The sequence below is a fragment of the Neopsephotus bourkii genome, unplaced genomic scaffold (genome assembly GCF_033783945.1).
Source record: "Neopsephotus bourkii isolate Nb327-2 ecotype Australia unplaced genomic scaffold, CSIRO-AGI_Nbou_v1 NB_1508, whole genome shotgun sequence".
Taxonomy (NCBI): Eukaryota; Metazoa; Chordata; class Aves; order Psittaciformes; family Psittacidae; genus Neopsephotus; species Neopsephotus bourkii.
The window spans coordinates 2217540-2233996 of NW_026901984.1; positions in this window are offsets into that span (position 1 = coordinate 2217540).

The window sequence follows — 16457 nt, forward strand, 5'->3', positions numbered from 1 at the left end:
TTTCCTAAATGTCCAGCAAAGACTCCAGGTTGTCATGTAATCTACTGCTCTTCCTGAAAGGTTAGGATATTTCTGATAGCAAAGAAAGTGAAACAAAGTGGATAAATTTCTGAATTTATTTAGCTTATGTTTAGTGACCTGTGAAAAGGAGAGTCAAATTTGTTGAAGAGATGAACTGAAAGAGTGGAATAGCATAGAGGAAGACAAGGATTATGAGAGGTAATGTCCTCAGAAAAACGGATTGGTTTTCAAGAAGGCAAAATGCAAGGTCATATGCTATGGGCTAAAAGCAAGGGGCAGAACCATGTTAAGATAAAACAGCTGTTTGTGCAAAAGATAATGTTGGCAAAATGACCAATGGGAAAAAACCAGCCATGAAAGTATTTGTGATGGAAATAAGAAGGTTTTAGCCATCAGAAAAACTAACGTTGGAGGAGCTTCACAATAGGATTAGTGTAGGGGAAAAAAACAAAAACAAACAACAGTTTTTAATAGTTTTAGTTTGAGAAACGGATTATTTGCTTAGTCTGCCAGCAGCAGCAGCAGGTGGAACTGAGGAACCAAATGGTTCCTTTCCATTTATGTTCTGCAGAGTAAATCTGGCTCAAACTGGCATTTTTACTTAATAAAGTGAAAGGAAGGAAACTCAGCCCCTAAAAGAGAGCTAGAGTTCAAAACAGTTTTGTTACAGAAGTCACAAACACGGAAGTGTTTTAACTATACTACCTAGGAAAGAAATATATCAAACACTTAAGTAGGTTTCATGTAGCATAACTTAGATGTCTAAATTTATGTTTGTAAACGTGTTTCACGTAACTTGAGCTATCCCTTTTTAACCAGGTAACTTGAATTATCCCTTTTACTCATGGAATAGAAAAGGGCTGTGCTGGAAAGTGATTTATTGGATCTATCTTAAGTATCTTCATGCAAATTTCAAATTTTGTTACCTTTTTGAGGCACTAGTTTGTTAATGTCACAGTTTTATTTAGAAATTATGTTTTCCAATTTATATATATATAAATTTAAGGTTTACATACATAAATGTAAGGTTACATATAATTTAAGGTTACTTTTATTCATCTTATGCAAGCTTCTTTATGAAAATATAGGTTGAACTATCCTTTATTAAATATGAACTAACACACAATAAAATTATTCAGAACACCCGCATTTACCATTGTAAGAATGTAATACATAATGTAAACATACCTGTGACTACTTTATTAGTAAGAAAGAAACTCTGTATCACCATGCTCACCTGTAATTGGCAAAATAATTTTCTTCAAAATAAATGCAAGTGAGAAAACTAGAAAGAAGTAAGAGTGTGAAATAGTTGTTCTGTTACACTCAGGTTTGGAGATACGTCTGTTATATCAGCTTCAGATTACAGTAATTTATAGATGGACAGATCACTGAATATTGATGTCAGATTATGAACTTGTGAACTGGCGATGAAGTAAATTCAGCAGACGGTTTTTCTCTTTGCTTTACTGACAAAATCCAATTAACAGCACCAAATATACAGCCAGTGTCTAATGTGTTGCTAAAACATGACTCTAAAATTCAAAAGACCCATTTACCTCAGTTTAAGTGGACTCAGTGTTTTGCACAAGCACAACTTAACACAGAAAATAAGAAATACAGAAGCATATGTCTAAAAGGCCACTTATATTAAATTATCAAAACAGACTTTCTGAAAGAAAGGTTAGACTTTCTGAAAGAAAATACCTAAACATCCTGCTATTTCTTCTTTGTAAATGTTTTTGACACCTATCAGCTATGAGTTAGGATAGAAGGAAAGAAAGATAAGGAAGGAAGCAAGCAAAAAAGGAAGAGAGGGTCTTGAGAAGGAAGGAAGAAATTCTAGGTATGGCCCTCAGAGAAAAAAATCTTAGCAGACTGAAAAAAAATAATATCCTGACAAACTGTCTGCAGTATTCCAGCTGTAACACATTTCATTAATTTTTTTTTCCATACAGCCAGTTTACACTACCAAAACTTGTTTAATTAGGCAGATGATCTAGGTATGTTAGTGGTTATTGATCAGACGTGGTGCATTAAAGTTTAAATTCTTTAGCCTTCATTGACAACTTGGGAACAGTAAGTTCACACAGGTAATTCACACAGCTAATGCAGCTGAATTCATTAGAACTCTTCATGTGAACAATAGTTGTAAGAGATTAACATTGTGGTCTGAGGCAGGTTTTTGTTGCCTGGAGGGTATGAGTGCCCTGCTCTATCCTCTGCAGTAGGCATGGGCTCAGGAAAAGAAGGGAGTGAACAATGCGTACCATTCTTGCAGAATTCTGCAGTAACATAGCCAGTAGAGCGATTTGGTCTAATCTCCTGTGGTTTTCACATGCGGTTGCCTAACATGAGAGAATAAGAGAGCTTCTGGACTCACACCACCTTGTAGGCACTGTGTTTAGTATCCTTAGAATTGTTATTGAACCAAGATTGTTGCTTTTCAGGACTCACAGGTCTTCCTTTTGCTGCTGTGTCTGCAATATTATTTACCAAGCCTTATCTGTTATCTGTCTGTCTCTTTATATTTTCTTCTTTTCACACCAGGAAAGTACTCAGATTTATTCCTATTATTTTTTGTATGTTGTGTTTTTGATCATATTTAAATTTTGGAGAAGATTCTGGTTCTAGCTCTTACCAAACAAAAGCAGCCTTGACTCTTTCCTCATCAGAGAGATTAGTCCTTTTAATTAGGGGTTTCTACTGAAAGTCTTTAAGCATTTTCCACAAGGCTGGGACCTGCATTCTGTTGACATCAATAGGAAGCCTGCGACCTAGGCTCATCCAGTATTAAACTGGATATTTTATTCGCTGACCTATATGTTGCTCCTGAGCCTCAGAACTTAATTGATATTTAGAGTGATGTTATTCTAGCAACATAGATTAGCTTTAGTTAGATAGTATTTTTCTTGCATTGATTCCTAAGGAGATTTAAATACATGTCTTCCAGTAATACTAATCAGAGGTACATTTCTTAATCTTTTTGTTCTTTAGTGGGAAAACAAGGCTTCAAGAAAGCAAAAATCAGTATGCAGCATTTGAGGAAGCTAAGTGATTCTGAACAAAAATTTCAGCAGCAAGTACAGCCTTCCTGATAGTATTTGCTTGCATACAACTTACTCCATCATAGATTTCAATGGTCATTGAAATAATTAAAGGAGTGAATAGCAGGAATTAAATCATGGTTTGCTCTTACTTTTAAATAATACATGTACACTAAAAATGATGCCATTGTTAATGCAGACAGCAAAAAAGCACATACTTTTCAATACTACAGCAACTAATGCTTCCATGAAGAGCTCTTCTCAGTAATGTAAAGAAAAAAAGTGGGAGACCTGGCTAACATCACATCTTCCATAATTTCTAATATGGGTGGAGACTTACTAACGTTGGTTCAGCTCTATTGTATTCATTTTGATTCTGTTTTGTATAAACAAATGCCTGAGAGCTAAACAGTAGTAGCAGCAGAGACACAGTACCAAAGTCATTGAGATAACTCAGCAGCACATTAAGACACAATGACTGACATAGAATGCCTTAAAAATATTAAGACCAAATAAAGGGTTTTATCTTCTTAGGCACATCTCTGACATTACCTGCTGTTTTTCTTGCTAGTGCTGTTTGCTTACTCTATTATAAATGTTTATTTCACTCTTCAAGGGAAATAGCTTTCTGAGAAATTTACTGGATATTTATTTCACTTTACTAACTAAAAAATCCATTTAGAGCTAGAGCTCTCAGTGTGACTGCATTTGATAAAACCATATTTGTCTAGACTGTCCTGAATTACTACTTGAATTCAGCGGGGTTACAAAGGTATAAATGAGGTTTGAATCATAGAATCATAGAATAGTTAAGGTTGGCAAGGACCTTAAGATCATCTAGTTCCAACCCCCAAATGAATGCAGTCCATATCATTGCAAGACCATGAGGTCCTACTATTTAAATACAACTGAGAAAGCTGACAGCATACAAAAAATACACAGATTTTCTTATGGTGCCAATGGCTAGGACAGACACATGAATTTCAGATCCCTGTAGGCATAAAGAAACTCACTGTCTCAGTGCTGCAGCCCCAATTGCTTTACACCCGACCTGGTCCCTCTACGTTGGTAGGAACTGATACAGAATAATCATAGTTTTCTCCGAGTACTTTCAGCACTCCTCAGGTAAAAGTGCTAAACACATAATTACTGATGACTTTCTGTTTCTTCACTAGTCTGCATTTATTCTTTTCATACTGTAGCCACATTGGGATTTTAAGGAGAAAACTCTTCCTCAGCCTGTACCTGCTGTGCTGTTATCCTGCTACCATGTGAAGTCTGCATTTCATGCTGCTTCATTATGCTTTTTGTCCTATACAGGACTAAGAAAACACTGCTTTGGGTCTCAGTGTTTTTATCAGATAACTATATACTACTCTGTGTCATAGCACTATTAATCACTATGTGAAATTACATGGGCATATTAAGCTTCAGTTCCCTCTTCCCTTCCTGTTGTTTTTATTTTGTGCCAGTGTGATTCTGGGCAAGAAAAGGGCTAGAAAATCTTGAGGAGCAGAATGGGCTCTCATGAAGCAGCTGAAGTGAAATGGCAAGCTGAATACAAGACACAAATCTGGCTAGACACTGACACTAAAACCTAAATCGAAGATGTTTCTGTATTGCTACAGTTTCTATAGCCTGGTGTTAAAACGAGTTTCAGTTGTTAGCTGGGACTTGATACTACAGATGTTCAGGTTTCCTGCTGTACTTATGGAAGCCCAGGTGAGTTATCATCGTTAACTATCAGATTCATATGGCATAATGTTCTTTGTCATCACTTCTCTGGAGAGAAGATATTGCAGCTGTCTGTAGAAAGGACGCATATTCTGTGGCTCTTTGCTAGCACAGTTAAACAAATTTCAGAATACAGCTGTCACAAATCAGAGCTAAAAATAAAATGAAAAGCATCTATTCACAGCAGAGACAGTCTCATTCTGAGTAGCATTATTTGAGGTTTATTCCTATTGCACTCTCCTTGCTTTACAGATTCATTAATATTGCAAAGCATAGAAGAGTTGCTTTTGTGTCCACATCAAAATCATTATCCTGATAAACACTAATTAGCACCTTTGGGCTCAATCATGTTCCCACTGCAATCAATGTCAAAAAAAAAAAGCTTTGATTTCAATAGAAAAAGAATAACGTCTTTTGTTAGTACCTTCAGAAAGGTCAAACAGAGGCTGATCTACCTTCCTGTATCTGGAGTCTTCACTGTTTGTATTGCTAACTTTCATTCAAACTTACCAACAGCAGCAAAGCTGAGATCCCTAGAGGCTCAAACCTTATTGGCATTTTAAGACCAGGAGTTAACATTCTCAGATATGCTAAATTGTCTTTGGAATGTCAGCTCTGGAAACTTTCAAGAAGCTCAGTCTTCTGTATGTCAGATTTTTTAATGCATTTAAGTGACCAAAGACACTACTTTGCCTGAGTTTCCAGTTAGGAGCAGAAGCTTCTTGTACAGCTCCACCACCGATTATACCAAAATTTCCACCCACAACTGATTTCAGCAATGACCTTTAAGTGCTCACACACAAAATGTCCAAAATAAAATAGTATAGAAGGTCTCTAGGTTTGTGTCTGGAGAGCTTAGGTAAAATAAGGACAGACCTAATCTCTGGTCCCTGCTCCTTGAATGTCTTATTCATTAATACTTCAGTAAAGAAAACTCTGAAGCGCTATTAAGAATGGGACTGGAAACTTGGAACTCTCTCCTGTTAGAAAGGCCTTCAATTTATTTTAATTAAAAAAAAAAGGTCCCTCTCAGCCCCCCTGGACTATGAAAGTGTCATTTGTTCGTAAGTTTACAATTAACTCAGATATTTAAGTTGCTTTAAAAATTGAGGTATGGGTTGTTGAGTCACATGGGCTCAAAGAAATCAGACACATAGCTCTACATAGACCCTCTTTTCCTCTTATTTTTCAACAGAAAATTAGGAATCTTGACAGTTATAGAAAATCTAGTAGCCATTTACCCATCTTTTTAGCACTCCTAAAACTTCTCAGAAAAGATTACCTAATGTAATATTTTAAAATTCTGAATCCCCTATGCAATTGTATAGGAGAGTTTCAAATACAGCACTGTTGCAGAGAACATCCATTTGTACAAACATACAGCTCTTGTGACCTGGACAAATAAACTTGCATCTGTTCTTTGGATAAGGGCTTCAGTCAGTATGAGCCAGACAATTGTTGTAAATCTCTGGTAGTAGTTATAAGTTATATTTCTTGAGTCAAAAACTTGCCTTCTGTCTCACTTTAACTGCTAGCCTTTATAAAAAAAAAAAGTGAGGAAGCACAAAATGCTTCTGAATTTAAATTTATTCACTAATGATACTGTTCTAAATCACTCTGGTAAAGCCTCATCGATAAGTAGCAGTATTGTCATTCTTCTTTGCTCCTTACAATAAACAATTATTAAGAGTCTGATTCATACAGGAACACAGATTTATAGTCTGTTAAAATGCTGTGGTTATTACTGTTGCCTTTCAGCTGGGTCAGCCCTTTAATTGCACAACCTTGGGAGTTTGAGATAAAGAAAGAATTTAGTACCAAAATCACTGGTAGTATACAGTACTTATTCCTTGATTAAAAGATCCTTTGCTGTACTGTGTTTACATGAGTAGAACCCATTTTGGGGAAATAATTTATTCAACAAGTTCATGCATATTTTTCCTGCTCATGAATTATCTGCATGCTTTTTATTCGTTTGCTTACCCAATAAAAATATCTGATGAGCTCTCAGGACCCCGTCTGTCATTTCACAGCTCTTGTGGGAGCAGGACTGCAGAATCTTCCCTTGAAACTTACTGTAGTATTTAAGTGTGAACAAAAATGCATTGATGGTGCAAGTTAGCTGCTTGCTCTCTAACTTTCTCTCACTGCAAATCAGCAGAAGGGCCACTCACTCTTTTCCTGACCATTTTCTTCCCAAGATTCAATAAGAGGTTATCTATGTTTTCAAGAAAATTGGAAGGAACATTTCAATTTAAGCCATTTAAGCCAAGAAATTGCAGTTATTAACAGAAAAGCTTTAGTCAGGTGCTATGAAAGGATTTGAGGTTTTCAGAGAGCTAATATTGTCCCATTCTAATCTCACTTCAAATGTTTGTCTACTCAGCCACAGCATATCTGCTGACATAGAAACACAACTGTGGATCAGAGATCTTGAGCACCTGGCATAAGGCACTACACATCACAGATAACCAAGTCCTAAAATTTTAATCAGCGATTTGAGTCTACCACTACGTAGGTTATATAGTATTTGTACAGAGAGGATGATAATTTCCTCTCCAATTCCACTTCTGTGACAATAAACAATTCCTTTCTTTTATTTTCTCTCATGAAGTAATTTCTCCATTCCTCTGATTATCTCAGGACATTTTTTGCATGCCTACTTCATTTCCTGCTTATCTTGAGAAGGGGTGATGTGTTTCCAGGCAGTGCCCTACACAGGCCTTGCATGATGACACTAACAGTTTCCTGATTCTAGTGGAATTATTTCCCCTAACTGAGGGCATCCAAAAATCACAGTTGCCTTGTGCAGCTACTGATTGATGGATGTACCCAAATCTTTAGCCTCTGTCATTTCCAACTGATGAACTCCCAATTCAAAACATAAATTATTAGTTCTCAAGAGAGCAGCCTTGCTTTCTGCATTATTACATTTCATCCCGGAGCTGTGACTCCAGTTCTCAGGGTCAGACTACTTGTAGAATATTCCAATCTTCCTCTGTAGCAATAAAGCTTCCTACCTTACTGTCATGAAATTTCACTGGGTAGTCCTACATATGTGCTAAGCTTGTCAGTGGACATATTAAATAAATTTAGCTTCCAGACCCATCCTTGAACAATTCTATCCATGCACAAGATGCTTCCGCATGGGATGATCTGAATCTTATCCATGGCTCTTTCCCCTTCACTTTTTCCTTAACACCCCCATTCACTTTACAAAATTAAACCATGAAATTCACATGAATTAGACCTTGTAACTAGGAAATTTGCTATCTCATAAAGGAAAAATATGTGTCCCAGTATAGTTCTTATAAAGACTTTTCCTTACTTTGCAACAGAAAAAAAGAACACTTGCAGAGAGTCTGACCAAAAGCCTGTCTAGCTCATGATCTCCCCACTGACAGCCATCAAAAGCAGGTGTCTGGGAAAGAGCATAAAACTAGTACATGGAAGCTGTGATACTTCTGCAGGTTGTTACCCTAACCTCCCAAGATCTGTGAGTCAGGAATTTCCTGATGCACTGGGGTGCCTGTGTTTCACAGCCTTGGGAAAGTTATTGAAATATATATCAGCTGTTTTAACACTTCTCTTGCTTTTGATTGCTTCCACTTATACATCACAGCTTGTTCTTAAATAGAAACAAAACATGAGTCATTTCTTCTTTATGTGCGACTGGTCTGCAACGTTTGTAAACTAGATTGCATGTACCAGAGTTCTTCCAAAACTGTGATGATCACAAAATTTACCCTGAATTTAAAAATGTTACTTATCTGAGTTCTTTTTCCACAGTTTTTCTACACTGCAGTTTCATCCTCTCATCCACCACTGCACATTTGTCCTGTGTCAGACAGGCTACCTCAAAGCATCTTTCACAGTTAACATTTGTTAGAAAACATTATAAAATTACAAAAAAATATTTTTGCTTATTACTGAATGAGATTAGTGTTTAAGGGTAACTCATGCTTAGACATGATTTTTTATATAGTAAATTTTCAAACGTACTTAGGTGCCATTGAGAAATTAAATAAATTTTTTTGACATGATAGCTATTCACGGTCTCCTTCAGAACACAGCTGTCTCCCGAAATTTTGGTGTCAAGATAGCCAAACACAGCAAGTATGATACCCTTGAATAATAAAAATTTATACACATTTTGTCAGGTGATGCAACACTGATCAAAACACCAACATTTTCTTCCTTTCTTTAGAAAAAGTGGTCAATAAATATTTAACCTGGAGACCACCAGGTACCCAGGATCCCATTGTTATAATATGGACGTATGGCAGCTGTACAGTGTTGCTTTGGCTATAAAACTAGGACCTTGAACTTGCATGCCAAAAGAAGGTCAGTTGAAGCATGCTGCTTCCTGAGAATGATTCATATTGCTACTCTTAAAAATCATTTCTCCATCTGCAGCTGCTCTTAGCTTTGGAATATGCAAAGCCATCAAATCAGAAGCGATGACTTTTACCTCACTGTACATCTGATTTGTTGGTGAATAACATACACATTCCTGATCAATTAAGCCAAATTGTACATGGGCTTGTGTAGGCATCCATCTTTTAGATCTCCTTATTCCACTTTCACTGTTGATAAGACTTTTGTGATCTGATTATATAAAGAAAAAAAATAACTTAATAATCATAGGTTTTATGCTAGTTTAATCTGTTTAGAACAGCAATGGGATACAAGAGACTATTCAGAGCAGCCCTGCAGAGAAGGACTTGAAGGTAAGAAAATGAACATGAGCTGGCAGTGTGCGCTTGCAGCCCAGAAAGCCAACCGTATCCTGGGATGCATCAAAAGGAGCATGACCAGTAGGTTAAAGGTGATCCTGCCCTTCTACTCTGCTCTCGTGAGACCTCACCTGGAGTACTGTGTGCAGTTCTGGTGTCCTCAACATAAAAAAGGACATGGATCTGTTGGAACAAGTCCAGAGGAGGGCCACGAGGATGATCAGGGGACTGGAGCACCTCCCATATGAAGACGGGCTGAGAAAGTTGGGACTGTTCAGCCTGGAGAAGAGAAGGCTGCGTGGAGACCTCATGGCAGCCTTCCAGTATCTGAAGGGAGCCTATAGAGATGCTGGGGAGGGACTTCATTAGGGACTGTAGTGATAGGACAAGGGGTAATGGGTTGAAACTTAAACAGGGGACGTTTAGATTGTATATAAGGAAGAAATTCTTTACTGTGAGGGTGATGAGGCACTGGAATGGGTTGCCCAGGGAAGTTGTGAATGCTCCATCCCTGCCAGTGTTCAAGGCCAGGTTGGACAGAGCATTGGTGACATGGTTTAGTATGAGGTATCCCTGCCCATGGTAGGGGGGTTAGAAATAGCTGATCTTAAGTTTCTTTCCAACTGTTAACTATTCTATGATCAGATGTAAGTATTATTTTTTTTTAAGTCAAGAAGCATTTGAAAAGGAGACAGCTTACTTGAAGCTTAAACATACTATGATTTCTGTGTTTAAATTTAGCATGGGAGAAATTACTTTGAAACTTCAGAAACTAAACATTCGTGTAGTGCACAAAAAAATGTGAAACCTTGCCATGATTATCCAAATTACAAACACATAGGTCCTTAATTCCCCATTTTATTGTAATGGAAATTAGATACCAGAGTCAGAAAAATCTTGTAGTGTGATATACAGTGATATAAGATGGTTATTATAGTCTACTATATTTGTTCCTTTTTTGGGGTAGGAAGATAACCTTATACAGAGAGTAACAACTGTCACAAAAGCCCATTGTCAATTACAAATTCAGTGAGTATTGAATATAGTCTTCCTAGAGAGAAGAGTGAAGCCGATCCACTATATTTTGTCTTAACTGCCATGCAAAATTACTGTTTAGATAAATTTAGCTCTAGAAAATCACGGCCCCTCTCCCCCTCCCAAGCTTTGTGTTTGAATAGCTCATGCATTTTAGGAATGGATTATTTAAAATAAATTCCTTAGGTTCTAAAGCATTTTATACCATATTTCAGTATGGTTTTTAGAAACAAACAAATAAATAAAATGGAGGGTGGAGTAATGGGCTAGCTACTGCACTAATAGGCCCTAGCACTGATAGATATGAAAGAGCTTATTTATAGTGTTCAATGAAGTTGAACCTTATACATACAGGAATATCTCTACAGATTTTAGCTTCCTGTATGTTTTCCACAAGAAGAAGTAATAAAAAAAAAAAATTAAAAAGTATAAGAAAATAGCATTGTCTTACTCAAAATCTAATAATGCTCCATAAAACAGAAAGCAGAACGGCAACATCTTATGTCTTAGAACATATGAAGAGCACTGTCAATGTTTGTCTTAGTGGTGGCATGCTATTCAGACACTTTTCACTGAAGCTCAAAGATACATACTGTTTGTCATTTACGGGAAATTTAGACTGGATGAAGTCCAGAATCAACTTTGTTTCTCAATGTAAAAATGCAATAGAATAGGTATGATGATAAAGACATTAGAGCATGTGTTAATTGTTTTAGAAGATCTTTGCTGCAATGATACAACCAATTAAAATATTACTAGCAATATTCTGAGATTTCACACAGAGGACAAATGTCTGGTTTTCTTAATAATCTTCATCATTAAAAGTTTAAAAAGAAAAAAAAAAGGATTGCGAATAATTAATGCAGTAACTAAATTTCTAATCTTTCAGTCTAATCTTTCAATCCTCTTATTTATGTAGATGATACTTCCATAACATCTCAAGTGTGGCAATTTTTCTTTGTTAATATTAAGCACAGATAGTTTTTATAAAAATAGTCTTCATAAAAATAAGAAACTGGAATCAACACAGGTTTTCAGCAGATGAGGCAATCTAAAGATGACAGTGCTACTCAGTGTGAACAGCAGTCCTTGGTGTCAGAGTTATTCCACATCTGATAGCAGAGGCAGATTTAGCAAAAAGTAACTCCTGAAATATAGTGCTGACTAAAGGGAGTATCAGCTTTCTGAGCCACATGAAGGTATTAACCCAAATACTGACAGGCAGTTCTTTCCTCCCCCCCCCCCCCCTTTTTTTCCATGGAGTGATGAAAAATCCTCATAGCTTCTGTATCAGGGAAATTAATATATAATCCTTAATTTCTGATGTTTTTCAGAATATATTAAGTTGCTAATATTTTTTTTTGTACAAAATCCAAATATGCTAATAGAAAATAATGACAGAAGCAGTTGCTTCTCTTGTAGTTACAAGATGTTTCCAAAGTAAAGTAGTGAATTTGCAGTGGCTCTTCCTGCTGTAGTGAAACTTTATGCACTGTATTAATTAGGAATATTTTCCACACTGCTCAAGCAATCCATTTCCAACCCTGGGCAACAGACCAAAATCTGCTAAGGACCAGAATCCAGTGACTTTGTTCAGAGCCATTTATCTTTTTTTTCACACAAGTAAGATTTGTATCTATTAGTAGGAAGAAGAGGGAAATAGGTAAACTGTCTTAATACTGTTAGTATTCAAAATACAGGAAAGGCTATTTATAAATGGAAAAAACACAGACATGTATAATTCCAAATTTTTATTTTATCTAGCAATTCTGACCAGAGATGGAAAAACTAAGGCAGACTTCTACAAGCAGCCTAAAGAAATCAGACAACCACTATCAGTGACTTTCTGCTTTAAAAATCTACAGATTTGATTTTATTTAGCCAGTTAGAATTAACAGTGATAAGGGGGCAGAAAAACATTCATCCAACTTCACATTTCTCATTCCTACTGCTCTTCACTGCCTCTCCATTTTGTTTCCGGAATACCAAATTTGTTAATCCAAAGCAAAACATTGAAGGACTCAACATTTTCAGGTTCAGCCAAATCAAATAAATGAAAACTGAGTGGAATTAAAACAGATCTCCTCCTTTCTCATTGAGAATAATTCAGCCTGTCAAAAATGGCTATGAAAGTGTACAGCAAGTTTACCAAGCAAATATATTCCTTTCTTTCATTAAAGCATCTGTGTGTTTTAGTGGGGCATTTCTATAAAAATATGCCTTTATTACATATAACTGGCATGATTAATTTGATATTTTTGTGCATAGCATTACAAATACAGCCAGCATCAAAGTAAGCTAAGAGCATGAGATATAAACACATCATATTTACCATCCATTCAAGCAAACAGCATAGGTGAAGATGATCTTTCTGTGTGTTTTCAAAAGTATCTAAACCACCAAGCTTCAAGTAAAATGGAAGTCATTTAGTTCAGTGCAATTTTGCCTACATAAATGCTCACAAGAATCTGGGTCAAAGCAATTTAGGAGCACAATTCCTGTGGAAAGTTATTATGAAAATCCCTTTTCCCCCTCTTGAGCTTTATTCAAATTTATAATTATCAGTATGTTTAGACACACAAATAATAAGTTATCTATTACTAATAAAAATACCAAATTAAAAAAAATGCATATACACATGTAACTTGCCCTCTTCTGTTTATTTGCATTAATTATGCATATTTCTCTCCCAACTGGGAATACATAAAATCTGAACACATATTTCTGTCTGAGAGCCCTAGTGTCAATATACTAAATGAACATCTAAGGCATACACAATTTTTCAAAAGTACTCTCAGAACTTGAAATATGTGTACACATATAATTTTATAACTCACAATTTTTTGGTACTGTAAACCCCATAGAAGAAACAAAAGCATATCTTTTGGCCTATGTGCTACCTTCCAGAGTCCAGAAAGTGTTTTCCTTTGAGTAAGCTGGAAAGAATGTAGATAAGTGTTCCACTGTCCCACTGTTAGCTCTATATAAGAAGAATTAAAGAAAATAAATAACATTTTTACCAAGAAATATGTATTTTTTTTTTTCAATCAAGTTGAAAACCTCCACCTATACTCCTTGTTGTGGAAAGACTTTTTGGAACTATTTCTGTCTTCTTTGGTAGAACTGAGATTGACTTTCAGTTCACGTGCTTCAGCACCCAAATATAAGTCAAAATATGGGGACCATGTTTCAGAATGGAACAGCTGGCCATAGAGTTGATTTGTCCTCCTTAAAAGAGTATAGCCATCATCAATGTAACACTTTCCAATGATGATTATTGGTGCTAACATTCAGTTTCTGTCATGCCAACTCATCCTACCAAGCTGTCTTCCTTCTTGAGGAAGAAAGATCACTCCAGACAGGGTTACATAGAGGGCTATTTAGGGCAAACAGATGAAACTCCTGTAATGACTGTGATAAAAATATACCAAGTAGAAATACATTGCTTCTTAGCTTTCTTTAAATTAAGGAAAGTCAAGGATAATGGCCTTGACTTGCAAATGTCAAGGACAGAACGTGATACCATAGAGTCATTTATGGCTAGGCCATCTTGAAAACACTCTACAAAGGTGACTAAGTCTCAGCCTTTAGATGAAAAGCTCAAAAGCAGACGGAACAGCATGGAAGATTTTCTTTTGTTGCCCTAAAATTGAAATATAAGGGTTTTTTTAAGGTCTTTTGTTCATCTCTTTAGTATTTGTGCATGCACATAATGCACTTAACACAAATGAATATTTAGCTACCCTAACAAATGTGCCCTTACTTTTATTTAATCTTTCAAAGTTTATTAATCTTTAAAATATGTCTATAATAGGAAACATATTTTTGCACTTTTTTAGTTTTTCCTGAATAATAATTATGTTATGTAAGGTAGCATAAAAATACATTTGAAGCCTCATTATATTTTTTTCTGAAAAATCTTTATTAGACAATCAGATCCGGATTGTTCTTTGTCTCCTTTGTTGGAATAAATAAAAGTTTTTTCCTATTGACTGATTACATTGCTACAACACTGAATGAAACAAACAGTCTTGCTAAGGTTATTTATAATTGTAAAACTGCATAAATGTTATGCTGCTGTGATTTTATGGGCTTCTTATTCTGTGGTGCCTGCAGTTTGTAAAAACAGCACATTTCAGTATAACAGCTAACTTGCCATCTGTGGGAAGTTGTGGGGCTTTGGTTTTTGCTTCATTTTGTTTTTGTAGTTGCTGTTGGTTTCTGGGAGTATGCTTGTTGGGGGAAAGTTGGCCCTTGGGGCTGCCAAAGTACATTTCCTTAATATGTGTTTTATAGCAGTTCCATTTCCTTTTCACTTACAATTTCATTTAGCTTTTTAAGTTATGCTAAGTGCTTGGCCTATTCTCTTCATTTGTTTCCTAATGGCAGCTGGCATAAGATTTAGGAAAGCCAACATAAGTGGTCTAGATATCTGCCTAATTCAAACAACTAAATTTGCTTCTAAGATTCCTTTTTCCATTGTATTATTTAATTCCTATGGGGAATTAAGTGACTGTAATAATTAAGTCTTGATTTTATACTGTCATTTTAGTGGGGCAGCGAGAAGGGAAGGCAGGATTGCCATGATTTCTCTTTTTTGTTTTCAGATCAAGTCAAGTCATGCTGGATACTTACAAGTAATTTCTTGAGGCGCAGAGATCAAACTGCTGCATGCAAAAAAGTCATGCTTGCTGCTACTGCCACTTATAGTTGGGATGCACAGAGCAGCAGTGGTCCTTCCTATATGTGCAGACAAACCATAAGGCCTTTCCTTCCTGCCAGCTGGAGCCAGGGGCAACCCCCAGGGCTTTGCACCAATTGTGTTGAATCTCATTTGAAAGTAAGCCAAGTTCAACAGAAACAATATGTATGTTTTTAATATAAGAGTTGACACATGAAGTTAGACATGGAAAACTGACTTAATTCACAATCTTCTTTAATCTAGGTAGCAAACTGAAACACTGAGTTGGTGCCAGCTCCCTCCATAATACTTGCCCTGACTTGACCAATTAATGCATTTTCCTGTCATGATCATCGATAGTGGAGAGGTGTAAGCCTCTTTTCCACCAAAAAGTTCGTTTAGTCAGCAAATGCCTCTACCCTAAGAAACCAAGTTCAGAGCAGGCTCTGGAGTGGCGAAGGCACAGAGTATGCCTATGCAGAAATGAAAGTCACACCGCAGAAGTACCTCCTCTGATACAAGGTGCTGTCAACAGTATTTCAGTGGTTCCAATAAAAGAATTCAGAAGCTCAAGCACCAAACTCATTCCAGTATGACAAACTGTGTACAGTATTGAAGTCAGCCCAGCTGCTGGGAAGCAAATTCCACAACATGCAGACTGAAGTCTGGTTTCCTGAATGAATGAAGAGAGGTGCAGTCTAACTTTTGCAATGCAGTTTGGAAGGATGAAGAAGGTATTTACTGTCTCCTACAGCTGCACTGGAAACTTTGAGATCAAAAGAGACAAAAAGGCATCAAATCTCATAAAGGCTTTTCTTGCCCAATACATCCCTTGTGTTGAACAGGACAAACAAACATTTTATCATTAAACTATGGCTTAATAGCCTTAATTTCCTCTCATTCCAATTCAGGAAAACAATTTTTGCCTTTACTACTACTCTAATCAAGGCATTTAACTTTATGCATTTTCCTGGGAGCTCAACATAGTGCTGAACCCACAATTCTTGACATCTTAACTGAAAGGAAATAGAGGGTTTGGGTGTTTGTTTTGGTTTTACTGCTAGTATTACCTCTCTGCATGGCCCTTGAAAGTTGATCTAGGTTTTTTAATCTTGAAACTGGTTATAGCTGAGATTAGTTAGTGAAAAGAGAACAGGAAAAGCAATCAGTAACACTTGATGAATATATTTTATCACGCTGCTA